The sequence below is a fragment of the Palaemon carinicauda genome, chromosome 30, assembly GCF_036898095.1.
Source record: "Palaemon carinicauda isolate YSFRI2023 chromosome 30, ASM3689809v2, whole genome shotgun sequence".
Taxonomy (NCBI): Eukaryota; Metazoa; Arthropoda; class Malacostraca; order Decapoda; family Palaemonidae; genus Palaemon; species Palaemon carinicauda.
The window spans coordinates 12961204-12976203 of NC_090754.1; the positions used below are offsets into that span (position 1 = coordinate 12961204).

Below are 15000 nucleotides of genomic sequence, written 5' to 3' on the forward strand. Positions count from 1 at the left end.
GCATTGAGCTCGGGGTGAGCGGGGAGCAAACGCACAACCTCATGGCCCCATTCACGGATGTTGTTGTCAATCTCATACCTTCGCTCCGACCGAATCTTTTGGCAAATAAGCAGCAGCTCCGAGCGTGTAGCAGAAGGTCGGAACGATATCCTGCGCTGATCTGGCCACCTGACTAGAGAACATAATAGAACTTTATTACCTTAAAGATAGATTATAAATTGTTACATGTAGTACAAGCAATAAAGAGCAATTTGATCAAGTTCCCATTAAAATAGGTTAATTGACTCTTCGAACAATTTATATATATATATATATATATATATATATATATATATATATATACTGTATATATATATATATATATATATATATATATATATATATATATATATATATATATATATATATATATATATATATACATACATATAATACGTATATATATATATATATATATATATATATATATATATATATATATATATATATATATATATATATATATATATATATATATATATATATATCTATATATACACACACACATATATATATATATATATATATATATATATATACACAGACATATATATATACATATATATATATATATATATATATATATATATATATATATATATATATATATATATATATATATATATATAGATATATATATATATATATATATATATATATATATATATATATATATATATATATATATATATGTGTGTGTGTGTATATATATATATTTGAAGTTATTATAATTACTCGACGAGATCTGCCTTTTTGGGTTGCTGATGTGGGGCATCGACTCTCCTCGAGCAGTGTGCTATGATATGGTGCATTATCAAGCACAAGTACAGTTGGCTCGGGAAGGGATGGCAGAAGTTGCGTCGTTAGCCACTGTTTGAACAACTTTACATTCATCTTGCCAAGGTAGTCTCCCTGATTGGTCTTGGCCAGGTAGCACAGGTATGAACCATCCATAAAGCACTCATTCGTGCCAGCTGCCACCACCACAAAACGCTCACTTTCTCCAGGAGGAACCTGACGACTGTAATTGGGGCTGGTGATATCCTGCGTAGTGTCTGCCCATTCCCGGTTGTGGGCCATCCTCGTCGTGAACCAGGTTTCATCTACATAAACGACCACTCTATCCTCCTCCCACTGGCGTCGTAGATCACGGAGAGCAGTTATCCGGCGGCATACAATTTCCAGAGATTCATTCCTTACATACATCTTACGTTGGGAAGTTTTATACTTGAATCCCATAGAATGCAAGAGTCGAAGTACTGAAGCCCATGATGTCATTTCCGGAATAATGCCAGCTGTTTTGAGGTCATTTGTCAAGGAACCAACAGTAAAATGCTCCTTTTCGGCAAACTTTCTGTGGATACAGCGACGAATGGCACCAATCGTAAAGTTATCAAAGACAGGCGGCACTTGTGATCCTGACGATGGTGAAGGAACGGAACTGGAGGCACGGTTGACGGTGAGCCTCACTGCACCTGCAGTCATGCCCAAAACATAAGAAGAAGAAAAAAAAATTATATCGGAGGATCCGTTGGTCTGATGGAAATTTTAGCACAAAATTCTTATTTTAATAAAAATAGTTATATAAAGACTGTTTACACACAATCTCTCTCTTTCTCTCTCTCTTTGTGGCATAGTGAATAGTTAATGGAAATGTTCAAAAGCCTGAATGTCATTACAAGTATTATAATCATGTTACGCTAAATACAAATCAGACCAAAAACATTTGATTTAAACTAGAAACTGAATAATTACCTATTCAGGCTATAGTAAATATGGCCACGGGCTTTCTCTTGACTGTATAAAGTTGCAAGTCGTAAGACAAATGCAGTTTTGCAACCATGGGGGCAATTCCAAATCCTGTTAGCCATTCTTGACTGTTATGGGTTTCAGAGCCGATGGAACAAGGTGAATGGGTGTCTGGTGGATGGGCAGGGCAAAGTTTTGTCAAAAGCTGTTTACATTGCTTACGTAATGAATGTTTTCGACTCTTGGCTCGTTATCATTGGCCATGGCGTCGGCTAGATCATTTTTACTCTATAAAAATTAAAACTATCGCGTTTAGGTTATTGATAATGCTGACAAATTTTATTTTTGGTTTTAAAATATACATATGTCAACTTTCCGCTACATCCGATGCTTTGATAAGGAGCAAAGTCCAAAAAAACGTGTTACAGAGGCACTGAATCTCATAGTAACGTACGAGTAGCTAGTCCTTTTGTCTTGTCCACTTTTTTCTCTCTATATAGGACATATATTATCGAGTCTCATGTCATCGGGATTTTCCCCTCCATTCCAGAAACCATCACAAATTTCAAGGAACCAAAAAGTTTCCGTATGTCCAAAATTCTTTTAGTAATTCAGTAGGCCTGCCATCTTCGCCCGGAGGTTTACCAATTTTCATCTTTTTTCAGATCTTTATCGATTTCATCTATCGTAAAGTTAGGCTTTTCACTATCATTGTCTTTATAGTTAACTTCAAATTCTTCAACTCCTTGACCAGGAGGGTTAGGCAGATTTTCTAAATGATTCCTCAGCCTAAGCTGAATGTCCCTTGGTTTTGTAAGTAAATTTTCACCTCTTATCTTTAATTACATGCATTGGGGGTTGTGATCCAATCCTGCTTTTTTTTTTTTTTTGTCATCTAAATTATTTTCCTAATAACACTGATTTACAAAAAAAAAAAAATGGTCTGAGGCAACAACGGGGATAGGTGTTTTTTGCTAATATGGGTGTGCTGAATTCAAATTTATAAATAGTTTTGCTCTATCACCTCTAGTTTTCTGGCTTTTAAATAGTCTCATTTTAGTATAAACAGAGAATATATGTGCACATTTCAAGAGTTACAGCAGCTTATAACAGATATAACAGGATAGACAAAGAACACTTATTGAATCAATATACTTGGATGACACAATTACATAATTCATAGTACCACAGACAGTCAAAAGTGTCTTTTCTTAGAAAATCTGGTGTATTTTTCCTCTGGGATGTCACGCAAGAGCATCCAGCAGAAGTCTCCCATCATGCCGGGCTTCCATTTGCCTTGATGGTTGCTCTCCATCTTCGTACTGTCTTGGTGGAATCTTTCTCCATGCTCCTCACTCACTGCTCCAAGGTTTGGCGGGAAGAAGTTGAGGTGGGAATGGAGAAAATTAATCTTGAGTGACATTCGGCACCCCATATCCTCGTAAGACTTTAGCAACTTTTCAATTCAGGGTTGGTAACCTGGTACGCGTGTATTACCAAGGAAGCCACTACAGCCTGACTTGAATGCTTCCCATGCTCTCAGTTCCTTTAAGTTAAGAAGCTCCTCAAAATCAGTATTCTTCAGCACTTCTCGGATCTGAGGTCCGACAAAGATGCCCTCTTTGATCTTAGCAGCACTAACACCTGGGAACACAGTAGACAAGTGTTGGAAGGCAGCACCATTTTTGTCGAACGCCTTCACGAAATTCTTCATCAAACCAAGCTTGATGTGAAGAGGAGGAAGAAGCACCTTATTCCTGTCCACCAGAGGATTCCCCTTGATGCTGTGTTCACCAGGAAAAAAAGTGTTTCTAGACCCCCAGTCTTTCTGCTTGTAATGCTGGGATACAGCTAGACTATCCCAGAGACAGAGAAAACAACAGTACTTTGTGAAGCCCGCTTGCATACCCATAAGAAGACCAATGTCCTTGAGGTCCCCACACAGACTCCATTGGTACTCGCTGTACTTAATAGCTTCTAAAAGAAGCTCCATATTGTCATAGGACTCCTTTAGATGGACAGTGTGTGCAATGGGAATGCTGCGATATTTATTCCTGTTGTGCAGAAGCACAGCCTTGACACTTCACTTGGAAGAGTCTATGAAAAGACGCCAGTCTGAAGGATTATGTGGCAAACCAAGGGACTTGAACAAACCAGGTATGTTTGTGCAGTAGCACAACTTGTTTTCCATGTCGAAAAAGGAAGCAAGGTCTTTGTTCCGATTCCAGAAACTGGTGATCCTTACATCTTCCTGGACTAGGTTCCACTGTTTAAGCCGAGAAGCCAAGAGCTCTGACCGCTGTTTTGACAGATACAAATCAAGAGCAAGATCATTCAGGTCTTCTTGCATGATCCAGTGAGGCTCGTTGCCACTTGTTCCTGAATATGTAGACTCAATATCTTCCAAAGATATTGACTCGGCAGAATTCTCCCTTGAAGGCATTTCTTCATCTGATAAGGAAAGAAGATCCTTATTTACTGGAGGTGTGGGTACAGGAAGATCATGTGAATAGGGAACGGGTCTCATAGCAGATGGAAGGTTGAGATATTTGATCTTTTTCCTAGATGCATTGAAACCAGTTATATCAGATAAACAAAAATAACAATCATCTGTGTGGCTTCGTGGCTCTCTCCAAACCATCGGGACAGCGAAGTTGAAAGCCACTTTCTTGCCATTAAACCATGCAGTTAGTCCATTGTAGCAGGGTTTACAACAGATGTGTGGAGCCCAAGACTTGTCCTGATCACCAATTTTACAGTCAAAATAGTGAAAGTAGGCGGTTCTGAGGAGGGAAGTGATGGTTCGACGCTGTGCAACTGTTGTGAAGTCCCCACACACGTAGCAGAAAGAATTGGCCTTGTTGAGGCATCCTCGATGTTTTGACGTGCTTGTAGCCATTGGAGAATCTGAAAATATAACAAAGTAAAACTAAATCATATGCAAGGGAATAAAATGTGCATTGGAAAATATAATACTAATATTTAGCTACCCAAAAGATGTGTAACACGATAGTTGAGGGACACCAACCTCCTGCACCACCTGCGAGACAACCTCTTCCAATGACTGCCAGAGCACTACTGAGTGTGGATTGAGACCTGCTGCCCTAACTGCCAAAATCTTGATATATAATTATATATATAATGTAATGTAATCACTTACATTCAGTGCGTAATAACTATAGAATAAGGCATAAGTCTCACAATATTTGAATTAACCCTGAATGCATATACGCCTTCATGTACCGTATATGCACAAAATGCACACTATGCATATCTAAAAAAAATAGAGGTGATGAGTAAAAATGGATTTCAAATTTGAATTCAGCACCCCCAAATTAGGTGAAAACGGGTATTTTTGTGCTTGCCTCAATTTCTTTGTTAACCAGTGTAATTTTCTTGTTCGTCAATTGAGTTTACCCTTTCTACTTCAGGGCTTGCTGTGCTATAATTGTCTCTGTCATCGGCCTGGCCTGGCGTGTCTTCGTCCATTTTCTGAATTTTTTAATTTTTACTCCAACTTCCCACTGTACATTAGTTCTTCAGTCCATCAAGCTGTTTGCTTACGTCTTCTTCCATAAGTGGTTTTGCACAATACAATATCTGTTGTAGTTCCTATAATGGCGTTAAAAAAATATCAGTAATTATTACTTACATTGCCAGTATCGTTCAAGTCATCTTTAGCAATATTACTTGCATGTTTATAATTCCTCTTGCTGCAAGTTTTCAACTGAAAATCTGGTAGCAGCCTGGGCTCTTGTAACGTTTGGGTTCCTTAGCTTTAATTTAACTTATACCAGTCTGTGATCTCAGTCACACGATACAGAAGAAATACTCTTTACGTATTTGGATACATTTCGAATATTAGTCAATGTTAATACTATCATGGACCTTTTAGTAAAATCATTCAAAGGAAAACTCCATCTCTACTGCTATTGAAAGACCATTATGAAAGGAAGAAAAGTAATAATCTGTCACCCTCTCTGTTTCTATCACCTCTACCAAATGCTCCAATAATAATGTTCACCCTTAATCTTTCACTAGCTACATGTCCATTCATATCACCCAAAATTATTATATTATCACCATTAGGTACATAATTTCTCACTTCTTGTAGGTTTTCATAGAATTCTTCTATTTCATCATGTGGCCAACTTTGTTGAATTGCATGAACTTGAATAAATCTTATGTGTTCCTAAAGCAAGAGAAAAACTTAAAATTCTTTAATTTTTATATATAAGATATCTAATATTTCAAGCAAGCTCTTCATTAATAAATAACACCCATTCCATGCTTTGCTTCTCTTTCTTCGCTACAAATATCATAGTATTAGTCCGGAAGTAATTTTATGCTCGGTCCAGTCAACTGAGTTTCACAAAGACCAGCTATGTCTAATTTCCTTTCCTTCATCAGATCCATCACCTGCTCCTCCTTCCCCCTGAGTGTGCTGAGATTCATTGTTCCAATTCTTAGATTAGAGAGTTTCCATTGTGCATGTCCAATCTCATTCCTAGTCAGGGTGTAACAAGATATCCATTGATCCTGCAATTCCTCCTGAGGCATAATGTGCTTTTCTTGAACAAATATATTCAGGTTACCGGCTAGCTAGGAGTGTCATGACCGTACCTTCTCCATTTATTCGGGCTTGGAATCAGCACAGAATACTCAGTGACGTGGTTCCTCAACCTTATATCACCATCTAATTCACTGCCTCCATCACGACCTCCCCCGACCCCTTGACAGTTTCCACCCAAGCCCTCCGCATTCACTCCCTACCATCCATCACCAACAAGTGCTAGGCCCACCACGAAAAACTATAGAAACTGCTGACTAACAGTTGGACTGTTTAGTCTAAGATTAGGCCAACCACTAATAACTGTGGTTCATGACTGCAAGAGCATGCGATCATTAAAGAAAAATCTGTGTCAAATTAGTTACCATTCACCATGGCATTAGAAACATGGACGAGGCTAGGGTGTCCCCTGTAACTGGCTAGTGTCAGAATCCCCTTGTTATCGGGCTAAATGAATGAGGGTTCATGACTGCGACGAAAAAAGCTAGTGACAAAATGTCGGTAAAATAATGGGAAGATTGAGGGAGATAATGGATGTGATGGAGGGAGGAGGGTAGACACTCTGTGTTTGTAGGAAAGTAGAGGGAAATGAAGTGGAACTTAAGAAATAAGAAAATATTATAAGCTTTATTACAGCAGGTCACGAGACTGAAGTAATGGATTTGGTCTTAGAATAGCTAGTGACCTGAAGGAAAAAGCGACAGAAGTAAAGATAGTAAATGGTAGGGTTTTAAAGATCCTAATGATAATAGGGTATCACATATGATGTTTAAGTGAGTTACCAAAAACTTGGTAAAGAATTATTTAGACATGAGTTTGAGGCTGCCTTTAGAACAGTGAAAATGTAGGAGAAGCTAATCATAGGACCAGCAATGAATGGCAGAGTGGGGGAGGGAAGGGATGGATATGAGGAAGTATATGGAGTACACAAGTTCAGAACTGGGAGTGAAGACAAGGAGTATATTTTACAGATGGCTCAGACTTTGCAATGGACATTCAGGAACACTTGGTTTCAATAGTTGGATAAACACCTGGCAATATATGAAAGGGGAAGATGGAAAAGCCCAATAGAATACATCCGGGTTGGGAAAGTTGACAAAAAGAAAATTATAACTACTATATGATTTTGGGAAATAGTCTGTTAAATAGCATACAGTAGACAGGCAGTGATGGATTCTAAAATAAGAGGTAGAAAACCCAAAAAGAGAAAGTAAACTAGAATTAAAGTTGTGACCTAAAAAGATTAAAGGGTGAGCAATTTAAGGAGGACTGTGAGTATGATAGACGATTACAAAGGAAGAATTTGAAGACTGGACAGGGTAATAGAGTAGAAAATATATGGGCTAATATGAAAAAAATGTGTATAGTGGAAGGTGAGGAACTAGTGGGAAAAAAACAGCATGTATGGCTTGTCGAAAGGAGAAAATTAAAGGCATTTGAGGACTGTAAAAAGGCATGCATAGGGTACAGAGTAAGGGTACAGAAAAGAGGAAAGAAATACACGGAGAAAGACAGGTATAAATTTTGGAAGATTGGTGGAGCAATTAAAATGATGGGCAGGGACAATGTAAGGATAAAAAGATATTAAATTTTATAAGATTCCAAAATTGAAAATATGCAAAGACAGGATTTCAAGCAACTGGGAGTCATGAAGAATAGAGAGGGAGATGTATTGCATAGGGAAGAAGATATTAAGAGGTGATGGGGAGAACAACTATTGAATACTGAAAATGAGAGAGAAGGCCTGGGAGAAGCACAGAGGGTGGAAGGGCCAGTGATGTTGAAATGGAATACAGAAGTGAATCGGTGTGTGTAGATTACAATATTTCAAATAGGTTTTCTGAGATCAAACCTACAATAATTGCAAAGTGCTCATGCCTTTTTAACTTCCTTTCTTAATCCACGGGCATTCTTTCAGAATCTAAGCGTTCTCAAGACCACCAAAATTTTTTATTAGTATTTGCGATATCAGTGTTATTTCCCATAAATTTATGAACAGGAACCTTCTTTATGCACCCTTGGCCATCGAAGATTTTTTTTTTCTTTTTGCTGTCTAAATATTTTGCAAAAATCTTGATTTTCCATGAACACCTTTTCTGATGCTACAGATGTATAAATCATCCTTCTTTGAAAGACTAACATGATTTGCACTGGAAGTACTTCTGTTGCAACACACAAAGGCCTTCATCGCTTGACATATAATTTGTTTCATTATTATTAATGTTGCTTCTACTATCAATAATTAATATATTAGGGCATTGATATTGCTAAGTTTTACTTTTAGTTTTTTATGGCAACTTATTTCTATTGCCTCATTTGATAATGTTATAACACATAATTTTCTTCTCCCATTAGCGTGATTTTTTCCCACTCGTATGGGGTCACGGTTGCATATGCACATACACACACTCACAAACACACACACACACACACACACACACACACACACACACATATATATATATATATATATATATATATATATATATATATATATATATATATATAGATATATATGTATATATATATATATATATATATATATATATATATATATATATATATGTGTGTGTGTGTGTGTGTGTGTGTGTGTTTTCAAAAAAGCCCATAAAAGAAACACAGGAAATAAATAAATCACTATATTTCGGTCAATAAACATTGACCCTCTTCAGGATGTAGAGTAAAAATGAGGAATACAGTGGAGAGTGACGGTTTATATAGGAAAGCAAAAGGGTGTGTTCAAATGTTCTACAGTAGTTATAATTGCTGGAAGGATTAGTCAAATTTGATTACATCCAGGTGCGTCTTCTTATTGTTGAGCCGCTCGGAGGATTTTTTGACCCCTGCTGCATATCTGGTGGTCGGTCTCTGTGGATTATCTTCTTAATGATAGGGGTGAGAAGAGTATTGTCCACTGTGTCAGCATTCCATTGGCCGCCAGATAGGTTCATTGTGTTTGATTGATTTATGATGGCTGATTCCAGGATTTTCCTTCTGTACGGACAGGTACTCTTAAAAAGCAAAGACGACTCACTCCAGTTAATCTGGTGCCCTAAATCTCTAAGGTGAACGAAAATCTCAGAGTTTTCATAGCCATACCTAACAGATCTTTAGTGTTCGGATAATCTTTGAGATAGCGAATGGCCTGTTTGCCCAACGTAGACTTTTTCACAATCCCCACATGGTACTTTATAAAAGCCAGATTCTATATCTCTTTTATTTTGATAAACGTTAATAAGGGCGCTTCCTATGGTGTTGCAATATAAAAAAACAAAGGGGTTCTCAGTTTTGATGTCCAAAAAAACTAATTTTTCATCTTTTTCCCATTCCATTTCAAATTTTATGCTAGGGACTAGGGAATTTAGATTATTGAAAAATATATTAAAATCTCCTCAGCTATCATCCCAATATGTGAAAATGTCATCAACATAGCGTTGCCAAACCATGTTCGTAGGTTTAATTGTTGTTAAAATTTCCGTTTCAAAGTATTCCATGTAGAGATTGGGTAAAATTGGAGATAACGGGCTGCCCATACTACAACCAAATTTTTTTTTGTAAAAATTTCCATTGAAAGAGAAAACGTTATTTGACACGCTTAGTTTAATTAACTTAATTGTTTTTTCAATACCGAGGGAGATGTGATCTTCATAGGGGATTAATTTTTCCCTCAAGAAACCTAGTACATCATTGATCGGGACCTTTGTAAATAAGGATTCTACGCCAAGACTCAAGAGTTTTACATTGTTTACCGGAATATTTAATCTATTGAATTTCTGGATAAAGTCTTCTGCATGCTTAATATGAGCGGAAGAAAAACTCCCTAGAAAGGGAGACATTAAGTCTGCTAACCATTTTGATATATTATACATAAATAACCCTTTGCATGAGACAATTGGGCGCAAGGGAATACCGTCCTTGTGAGTTTTTGGGAGCCCGTAAAAATATGGCAATGAAGGGTTCATAACTTTGAACTTTTCTAAGACCTCGATGTCTTTTTTATTATTTCCGATTTTTCTTACGGATTTGAAAAATTCCGGAGCAATAGAGTTACGGGGGTCTTTTGTTAGCTTTTCATATGTAGTGTCATCGTTTAAGAGCTGTTGAACTTTGTTGACATACGTCTCTTTATCAAGAATAACTATTTTTCGTCTTTATCCGATTTTGTGATGATGATATTATCGGTTTTGTGTAATGAAAAAATTGCATTATGAAACCTTCTGGGAAGCGGATTTTTACTGTTATTTTGTTTTAATGCATTTAATAAGATTCCTTTTAGGCAAATTTCATCTTTTTCAAAATTATTTTTAGAGAAATGTTTATCAAAGGCCACCACATAATCAAAATGACTTTCCCGTCCGGGTTTCATAGCAAAAGAGATACCTAGATTCAGAGCTGTTTGCTCATTCACTGTGAGTGGACGGTTCTATAAATTCAAAACGTTATTTTCTAATCCTAAATTATTCCATGTACTATTTCGTATGAGTCTTTCTAATTTATTATTTGATTTCTCGGAGTGAGTCACATTACTAATAATGGCACCGATCAGTACATATGAAGAAAGATCTCTGTACATACCATCATCTCGGCACAGCAGACGAAGAGATACCCCCAATTCGCTTATATTCCTCCGTGTTACATAGATGTCTTGATTTGCTGACATAATTCGTTCTTGCAGAAATGTCCTGGAGGAATGAGGAAAGGGGTCCGATGTTGACGTCCAGCGTGAAAAGCCATACATTTTAGGTATCACTTGTTCCTGCAGACACTCTTCAAGAAACCTTTTCTGGTGAAGTCCGTGCACTAGTCGTTCATAACATCTGAATATATGCTTGATATCGGCATTTCAACTGAAGATATGGAAAAAACGAAGGGATTCCATGATGGGCTAATATGTTTTACTTATAACTGTAATCGAACAGTTTAACATGTTTTTTTTTTTTTTTAAAGGCCCATAAAAGAAACACAGGAAATAAATAAATCACTATATTTCGGTCAATAAACATTGACCCTCTTCAGGATGTAAAGTAAAAATGAGGAATACAATGGAGAGTGGCGGTTTATATAGGGAAGCAAACGGGTGTGTTCAATTGTTCTACAGTTGTTATAATTGCTGGAAGGATTAGCCAAATTTAATTACATCCAGGTGCGTCTTCTTATGTTGAGCCGCTCGGAGTATGTCTTGACATCTGATGCATATCTGGTGGTGGGTCTCCGTGGATTATCTTATTCATAATAGGGTTGAGAAGAGTATTGTCAATATATATATATATATATATATATATATATATATATATATATATATATATATATATGTATATATATATAAATATGTATATATATATATATATATATATATATATATATATATATATATATGTATATATATATATATATATATATATATATATATATATATCTATATATATAAATTTGTAAAGTCAGTCATACAAGAATAGAGGAAATAACAAATAAAGGGAGATGTATCAAATTGATGAGAGAAAACTTGAACAGGGTACCAACAGATGCTTGCTTTAAAGGATGAAGATGGAAATATTATCAACACAAGAGACGTAGTAATAAGAATTACAGCAGATTTATGTAAACTTTTATACAATAGTGATACGAAAAATAATTTTGACACTAGAAATAATGAAATACTTTATACAGTACAAGAGGTAACAGTAGTAGAAGTAAAAGAAAAGAATTAAAAAGCATGAAAAGATGTAAATCAGCAGATGTAATAGTATAACAATGATTTAATAATAGATGGGGGGATTAAATAGTCGTTAAACTCGCTGAACCTTTCTGCAAAAGGGTTTATATCAACAGCGTGGAAAAACGTTATTATTATAGTGATTTACAAAAAGGGAAACAGAAAAGACCTGAGAAACTACCAACCAATTAGTTTACTCTCTATAATATATGAAATATTTACAAAGATCATATAAAGCCGAATAGAAAGACAGCTAGAATTTAATCAACTGAGAGAGCAGGCAGGCTTTACGAGTGAGTATTCAACAACTGAACATATCCATATAGTTAATTACCCAATGGAAAAATCAACCAAGCAAGACAAACCACTATATATGGCATTAATAGGGTATGAAAAAGCTTTTAATTCTGTCAAACTTCAGTAGTAACAGATAGACCCCATTCACTCTAAATTATTCCCAGAATGCTTGGAAAAAATTTTTCAAAATACCTGAACAACATAAGATTTGAGGGTGACATAGTTTTGTTCAGTAAATCATAGGAGGAATTGGAAACGATGAAAGAAGATTCGAATAGTGAAAGCAAAAATATAACACTGAAGATGAATATAAATAAAATTAGGATAGTGTCCAATTATCTCATGTTGGTTATGAACAAACCTCTAAAGACTGGTAATGAATATACTCTACATACTAGGGAGATTAAGTGTATCCTTGGGACATAAAAACGAAATTAAAAGGGATAAGCATGGGCTGGAGAGCTTTTTGTAAATAAAATGAGGGTATGGAAAGTGAAATGCCACTTTCTGTTAGGAGTAAAGTATCTAATTAGAATCACATACTAGTATTAATCGGTGCATCCGAAACTTGGAGCTTTAAAGCCGTAGAACCTAATCTAGTTACAATTTAAAATGGTATGGAGAGAATAATGATGGGAATAACACTAAGAGACAATAAAGGAGCAACATTTGTGAAAACACAAGAAAATGCAAAGAATATTTTAACCATATGTAAGAAAAATAGATGGACTTGACCAAGACACGATAGCAGGTAATAGATTGACATTAAAAATAACCGAAAGGATCATTAGATATTGCAAGAGGCAGGGGAAGGAAAAGAGGACGATGGAATGACGAACTAAGAAAGTTTTTGTGTGAACAGGCATAGATAGAACATAATCAGAAACAAGATCTCTTCTGAAGGAATACGCGGCATCTATATATATATATATATATATATATATATATATATATATATATATATATATATATAAATTTATATATATATATATATATATATATATATATATATATATATATATATATATATATATATATATCATAATGATAGTTCTCATTCCAAAAGAGAAGCTTCAGCGTTACCTCCTCAAGAGATTCAAGTATTTTTCATCTATTGTGTAAATGAAGATATATCATAAACAAATATAAGACGCACACCTGTAACGTTTCTTTCTCAGACAAGTGGATCTGTGAAGTGAATCCTGTATTTATATCAATGTCGATTTAACAAAATGTAAATGTTTTGTTACTTGAGACTATTGCTAAATGCGAATTGTCCTTAATTGAAACGCAATCTTGCGAAACTAATAATAGCTTATTCTCCCATTGAAGGGAGAGGGTGCATGAGGATGTGTGGAGGAAGATCAGGTGTAGATATTTCAGAAGCATTACTGAGGTGGTGTAGGATGTTCACACTGCTAAGATGAGTATTAAATAAATTTGAATTTAAGCTGAATGCAGAATGAAGTCCTCAATTAGAATTAGAGATAGGAATTTTTTGTGGCCATAGCAAAAAGGTCCTTTTGCAAAGAAGCTCGGCTTGCAAGCGTGAAATCTCTTCAGAAAAAAAGGGAGGCATGACAAAAAATCTCTTCTAAAAACAGCGTGCTTCTGTATAAGATTTGCATTATGTTATTCAGAACATTTGCTTTTCTACTCTGTAAATATTTAGTGGTTCCCAAGTGCATACGAAAACACTTATACATAATTCCATGAACTGGCACAGTGTATACCTTGAGATATGTTACCCTGCACTCCCCTTAAGGCAGTTTTGATATTCTTTTCTGTACAATACCATTAACTTCCTCGGTGCTTTTTTCATGAATATCTCTTCTATTCTCTCTCTCTCTCTCTCTCTCTCTCTCTCTCTCTCTCTCTCTCTCTCTCTCTCTCTCTCTCTCTCTCTCTCGTTTTGTTTGCCTCCGTCATGTTGATTTATTGATCTTGTGTGTTATTAAACAAACAAGGGTTACTATTGCCACCTCTCACGATATAAAAGAAACCCTTCCTTGTTTTAGATTGAATATTATAGAAGCTATAATGTTATACTAACAACCCAACATCCAACAAATGATCTAGGAAAAGTGTAGAAAGCAGTAATATTTTTTTCTTTTTTTTATAATTCCCCTTAGTGAAAAAAATCGTCAAAAAATAGCTTGGAAGTAATTCAGTTAAATAAAAGTTTTCAATGAATATTAATTTATGAACGTGATCTTAGAATTTTGCAGTATTGGCCAATAAAGGGTTCAAATCATCATTTGATGATTGCATTGAAGAGATTGACGAAAATTACTGCAATACTCTTTTGATCCTGAGTTTAATTATTTTATCGGAATTTGATTTTTTGAGAGAGAGAGAGAGAGAGAGAGAGAGAGAGAGAGAGAGAGAGAGAGAGAGAGAGAGAGAGAGAGAGAGAGAGAGAGAGAGAAACTAATTTGTCTGTGACAAATATTCAATCTTAATTCAAGATTACATGATCAGTAAAAGGTTATTAACACACCCACAAAGAAAAAAAAATGCACCAAAATTCTATAGGAAACGAGATTATTATGAAAGAAAATTGTAGAACAATATTAGTAGGGATGCATAAGTAGCCAAAACCCATTTTTAGAAGTATTAGGAATGAAATATT

General features: G+C 35.5%; 1 pseudogene; it reads right to left on the minus strand.

Annotated features, from left to right (window-relative positions):
• LOC137623394 (uncharacterized) overlaps positions 1-5277 on the minus strand; it is a 5556-nt pseudogene extending 279 nt beyond the window's left edge.
• Positions 5278-15000: the final 9723 nt, after the last annotated feature.